The 6,030-nt window shown below is 38.6% G+C and overlaps 1 long non-coding RNA gene across 1 annotated transcript; it reads right to left on the minus strand.

Moving 5' to 3' along the window:
* Positions 1 to 3,645: 3,645 nt before the first annotated feature.
* LOC135106436 (uncharacterized) lies at positions 3,646 to 5,613 on the minus strand. Its single transcript, XR_010271304.1, has 2 exons — positions 4,199 to 5,613; positions 3,646 to 4,094 (listed from the first exon to the last, which is right to left on the minus strand). It is a non-coding gene; the product is annotated as an uncharacterized LOC135106436 (long non-coding RNA).
* Positions 5,614 to 6,030: the final 417 nt, after the last annotated feature.

The following is a 6,030-nucleotide window of genomic DNA, read 5'->3' on the forward strand; positions in this document are numbered from 1 at the left end:
AAATTACTGATGTGTTTCCTATAAAATCCTGCCATACCTAAAAATTGTCTCACTTCCTTGACCTTAGTGGGCGGTTTCATTTCCAATACTGCCTCTACATTCTTTGGGTCGGGTTGACTACCTTCTTGTGAAATTTTATGACCAAGAAACGTAACTTCAGTCTTTGCCATTTCGCATTTAGATAAGTTAAGCTTGACTCCGTTTTCTTTAAGTAAAGCGAAAGTTTCACTGAGTCTTTCGCTGAGTGTGGTGAAGTCTGAAGCCCAAATGATTAGGTCGTCTAAGTAATTTTTCATCCAACCCTTCTTCACGAGAGGAGCTAACAATGAGGCCATATGTCTTGTAAAAATAGCTGGGGAACAGCTTAATCCAAAAGGTAGCCTTTTAAACCTATAGAGAGTCACCCCATCACTGAAGGCTGTGAGGTCTCTGCTACCTTCCTCCAATAGAATTTGAAAATAAGCCTCCCTCATATCTAGCGTGGCATAGAACTGATGGCCAGCTGCTTGTTCAACTAATTCTTCTAGGCGGGGAAGCGGGTAAATGTCAGTAGTTAGGTGTTTGTTGACATGTCGGTAGTCAAGGCACATTCTTTTACTTCCATCCGGTTTATTGACTAATACTATAGGAGAGAGCCATGCAGATGTAGATTTTTCAATGATATCTCTGTTCTCCATATCTGTTAACATGTTTGATATCAGGGTTTTTGCTTCCTCGGGGTATCGGTACCTAGGACCACGACTAGGCTCTGGATTAGAGATATTAATTTTAGCAGGAGGCCCTTTCATTAATCCAAGTTCGTTTTTGTCTACTATGAATAAATCATGGTGATTGAGAATGATATTTTTTAAGATTGTTTTCTGCTCTCTAGTAAGGTTACTCCATTTCTGTTGTCTTATCAACTCCTCGAGTCTTTGTGGCCTACTCTTTGATTCCTGACACCTTGTTTGGTCATTGTGTGGCAACAGATCATTGTGGATTTCTAGGGAAGGAGTGGTTTGCTTTTGGTGGATGACTTTGATCGTCGGGGAGGAGATGTTTTCAAAAGTGCCTAATAGGGTTCCTGGTTTGATTGTTTTCTGGCCCTTAGTATCATTAATAAATGGGAGGGGGACCTTTTTATTCTCATCTACTGTCACAATCAAGGGGTGATGATTAGGCGTTAAACATGGCTGAGGCTGGACTAACAAAGTTTCTCCTGGGTTTTCTTTCACCGAGATAGGAAGAAACTGAGCTCGGTAGGGATCAAGTTTGATGGTATGAGTTAGACGGATGTGTTCTGTTTGACTGGGAGTGGTAGGAAGAATAGGTACCTCGTGAACTCGTTCCACCTTGCCTTTCTGCCTTTTGATATGATTAACAAGGTATGTGGTTTTACCCCACTTTACTGTATTTGTTTTACCATTCCATTGAAAAGGAGCTTGTGAAAGTATGTCTGTCCCGAGTAAGACGTCAGTGTCAAGGTAGCTATTCGGGACTACAGGGCACCATTGTTTGTGTATAGTCTCTTCACCTACTCCTATCTCTAGTAAGGTCATCCCCAAGATTCGTAAGGGCGAACCAGTTACCCCTTGTAGTATAGGTACTGCTCGCCTTTGTGATATAGCTCCTTCTAATTTCTCTACCGCAGCCTCTGTGATTAAAGTATAGCCGCTACCAGTGTCAATGACAGCTTTAAGAATTTTCTTGTTAACTATGAGATTGATAGCGGGGGATGTGAATCCCTGGGTGAGTCATATATTCTGATTTGGTTTTCCGGGGCAGTTTTTATTTCCTCTCCAGCATCCATGCTGTCTACAGTCAAAACATGATCCACGGGCAGGTTTTCTCCAGCACTCCCTCAGCGTGTGACTATGGGTTCGACAGTGTGAGCAATATTTAGCGGGTTGTGTTGGAGAGGGGGAGGTTCTCAACCTTCCTACTTGATCAGTGAGACTTTTAATCTGCTGCTTAAGTTCCCAAATTTCCTTTGATTCCTTGGATGTTGCATTTGTTAGGTCTGGGGGATTTTGAGTTATTGGGTCAGGGCTACCAATGAGTTTTGATTTAGATTTTTCCAGTTCAGGTTTAATTCTAGCAATGGGGGAAATATGGGCAGCCTCGAGCAGTTGGCGCTCATGTTCTACCCTGTCAATAAATTTATCAAGAGGATAATCCTCATCCAGGAAATCTTCTAGTCTAGCCTTTGCTTCTTGGGTTAAGCCCTGCCACAACTTTCTTTTGATAATTTTCTTACATTTAGGGAGTTTCTCTCCTGGAAAACTCGTCTCTAGAGTGGCATATTTGCAAGTGAATTTGTTGGCAAATGCTTGGGGAGATTCTACCCAATCATATGTCTGTGCGTCTATGTCTCTCCACGCCCTGTCAAAGTTAACCTCTTGGGAGAATTGTGATAGAAGCAATTGTTTAATACTATTCCAGGTGTAACAATGATGTAAGGTTTGATGGTTATGTATGAGAGCTGCGAGCTCGCTGCTGACCCTACTCTTTGCAATTTGCACTTTGCGGGTGTCTTCATTGCTACTTTGCTCCACCAGTTCAATGAAAATTTGCAATTGGGTAGTTGAGTCAAGACCTTGTAGGTGGTGGAGTTCAAGAATTGGGATATCTCGGGGTTTGGTGGGAGTGCTAGGTGCTCTGTGTAAATTAGGGATGTTAGCCAAGCGCCCAATTACCTGATTTTGTTGATTTAAGATTTGCTTTAGTTCCTCTACTTCCTGTTCTAAAGTGTTCAAGTCTTTCCCTTTACTTTCATGTTTAACTGCTCCCAGGCTCTCTCTGGTGTTATGATCCATTAAGTCCTGCCACGGGTCTAATCCACCCCTTGTGAGGCGAACATTATCAGTCATCTTTGCTCACATGGAAGTTTAACGTACTGGGTGTAGAACACAATCTCTCAGGGTGATTGTTAGGTGACCTGCGATACACAGTATGCGCTCAGGTTTTCTTCTTCCAGGACAATGTGTTCTACTCCACTGCCTCTCTATTGCTACTGTGACCTTCAATAACTCTTTTGATCTTACTGATTACTTGAGCTTGGCCTCTCTCATCCCAGTGAACACCATCCTCGCTCAGTTCTTGTACAAATTGAATATTATTAAAATGAATGTTTGGGGTCTTCAGGGCTCTCTTTACTCTATTATTGATTCCTACTTGGAATTTCTTATATTTCTCCACTGATATTCCCCTAGGGTTGGTCCTGGGTTCAATTTGGCAGACATGCACTAGTGATTGGCATTTGGCAGTGATTTCTTTGATGATGTTCTTAACATCGGAGAAAATCCTAGCGGGATTGGTAGATGTTTCTATGTCGTTGCTGCCTATCCACAAGATGGTCAAGTCATGTTGCCACTCGAGTACTCGATTTAACCAATCATCCTCAAAGAAAGTCCTAGCCTTTGCTCCAGGGGCTCTGAATATCCTAATTTGCACATTTGTTACCTCTAGATGCCGGGGAATCTGGCTATGCCCTACAAGTGCCACCTTCAACATTTACACTTATTTCCAGTCTCCACCTCTTTCGGTCAGTCGCGAAATAAATGCCACCGCTGCTCACCAGTTTAGTGCCCTCTAAGGGGTGTGATGTTCCCTTGTGGCAGACGATAATTACAAATCCTATCACTGGATTAAGAGAAATACAAATACTGACACTTTTATGATTTTTAATAAATAATGGAATAATCCGAAATAATAATAATAAAAAGAAAGCAATTCAGAAATACAAAATAAATGGTAGCGTACTCTTCAGTTACATAATTCAGAAATACAAAATAAATGATAGCGTACTCTTCAGTTACATAGTTCAGAAATACAAAAATAATGGTAGCGTATTCTTCAATTACATAAAAACTACGATGGAGATATTTTCGCGACTACTGAGTTGTGGGGGAGACCAGAGAATAAATAAATAAATAACAAATATATACCCAAAAAGTATGTATAAACCTGAGGACAGTCTCACACGGTGATCTCGAACCAGGTGGTTTCACTAGTCCCGTGGAGAAAACCAACAAAAAAGAACGAAAAAATGCGAATATCTATCCACTCAGAAAACAGTTTATCAACAGGAATATCTGAGGAGAATCCGAGAGGGTCTGAGGAGAATCCGAGAGAGACTGCTTTAGTAAATTATTGTTAAATAAACACTTACTTAATATTACAGGAAATGGAGGAGGAGATTATCAGACTGCATGCTCACCTGAGGAGAATCCGAGAGAGACTGGCTTTGCTTGTGAGGAAATCGGCGGGAAACTAAGGATAAAGGTTTCCAATGGGGAAATTTATTAAGTTATAATTTTGTTTTTTAGTGGGGGGGGCGACTAGGTTGTGAGTTCAGGGATGAAAAATATGAATAATTAAGTTACTGTTTACTTTATAGTTGTTACTTTAAGAAGTTTAATTCAATGGACTTTTGAAATCAATTAGGGAATTAGTCAAAGTCTGGTATCTCTTCCCGGCTTGCGTAGCAACAGGGGTAATAGGACGGCGAAGCAAAGAAGATTTATCAGATTCGTCAACCTCATTGGCGCGGCGTAATTATCTGGGATTTGTTTGAGCTGGTTTAAGACCTTACCATTATAGAACTAATTTTATCGTATTAAGGGCTCCCCATTCTCTGGGATTAGGTGAAAAATTTGCCTCTATAACCTGGCCAAGCAGGAGAAATTACGTTTATTCACGGGGTAAATTTGTTATAGAAGTGGTCAACACAGTGACGCTGAGAGGGGGGGGGAAAAAGCAAGGACAAAAGGACACTGAGGAGAGGAGGGGAAGGGGGGGGGTTAGTCACATGGTACTGAGATTCTGGTCATCCTCGCACATTACATGGGCCTTAGCCTAGGAAAAAAGTAGAAATATACATAATTAATTTCCCAGCACTACATAAGTATAAAGGATTAATCCATCAAAGACAAGATATTGCAAAGACAAATAAATATTCCTATCTGCTAAACCAACTAAAGGGTACTGCCTACCTAATAATTTTTTAATTGGCTGTTACTGAAGAAAATTATGACAGCTATAAAATTGCTCAGAAAGAATTATGATGATAAGGACCAAATAACCACCAAGCTGGTCTATTAACTCCTAGATTTAACCTTCCTTAACCATAATTACAAGGATTTGCAGCTTTTCAGGATATGTGTCAATAGCATATTAGAATTCCTGAAATCAAATAATAACATTAAGGAAACAGCTTGGCTCATAAACATCATAATACAAAGGAAATTAAATAAGAAAACACAAGAAATGTTGTATTTAAAATACCAAAAGAGCCACTTCACCTTTAATCTTATTGTCTGTGGGATGGGTTGAAAATGGGACATCCTAGCTGATTTTTCCCAGATAAAACAAAATTCTAAATGAGAGAGAGTTTTAGGAAATTATTCTTAAGGAATGACCATGTAAAAAAAGATCTGCAAAATAACCAGTCTAATCCATGATATTATATACCTTTCTTTCAATCGCTCGTCAAGCAATATGACAACAAACAAAAATCAGTGATCAACGAGGTCACTGTCGATGGCTCCCTCCTTGCCAGCCATATGATAAATTTCCCCATGTATATTTGTGTTTATTTTTATTTATTCATTTATTTTTTTTCCATTTTTTTTATTTTATTTATTTTTTATTTTATTTTATTTTATTTTATTTTATATATATATATATATATATATATATATATATATATATATATATATATATATATATATATATATATATATATATATTTATCTATTTATTTTATTTATTTATTTTTTTGTGTATGTGTGTGTTTGTGTGTATGTGTTTTCATATATATTTTTAGTTTAGTTATAATTCTCTTTCCTGCAGTATTTCACATAAAAATATAAGAACATATGACTCATAAGTGAGAAATAATAGGGTGCATATTGCACAATCAGGCAGTGTGGTAAGTGTTTGTTTGTGTATGTGTTCTACTTTCTCTTCTGCATCATCTCATGATAAAATTATAAACACATAATGTGAGTGCTAAGTAAGTCCAGTAACTCAGTCCAGTCTCTTGTTAAT

The sequence above is a fragment of the Scylla paramamosain genome, chromosome 13 (assembly GCF_035594125.1).
Source record: "Scylla paramamosain isolate STU-SP2022 chromosome 13, ASM3559412v1, whole genome shotgun sequence".
NCBI classification, from domain to species: Eukaryota; Metazoa; Arthropoda; class Malacostraca; order Decapoda; family Portunidae; genus Scylla; species Scylla paramamosain.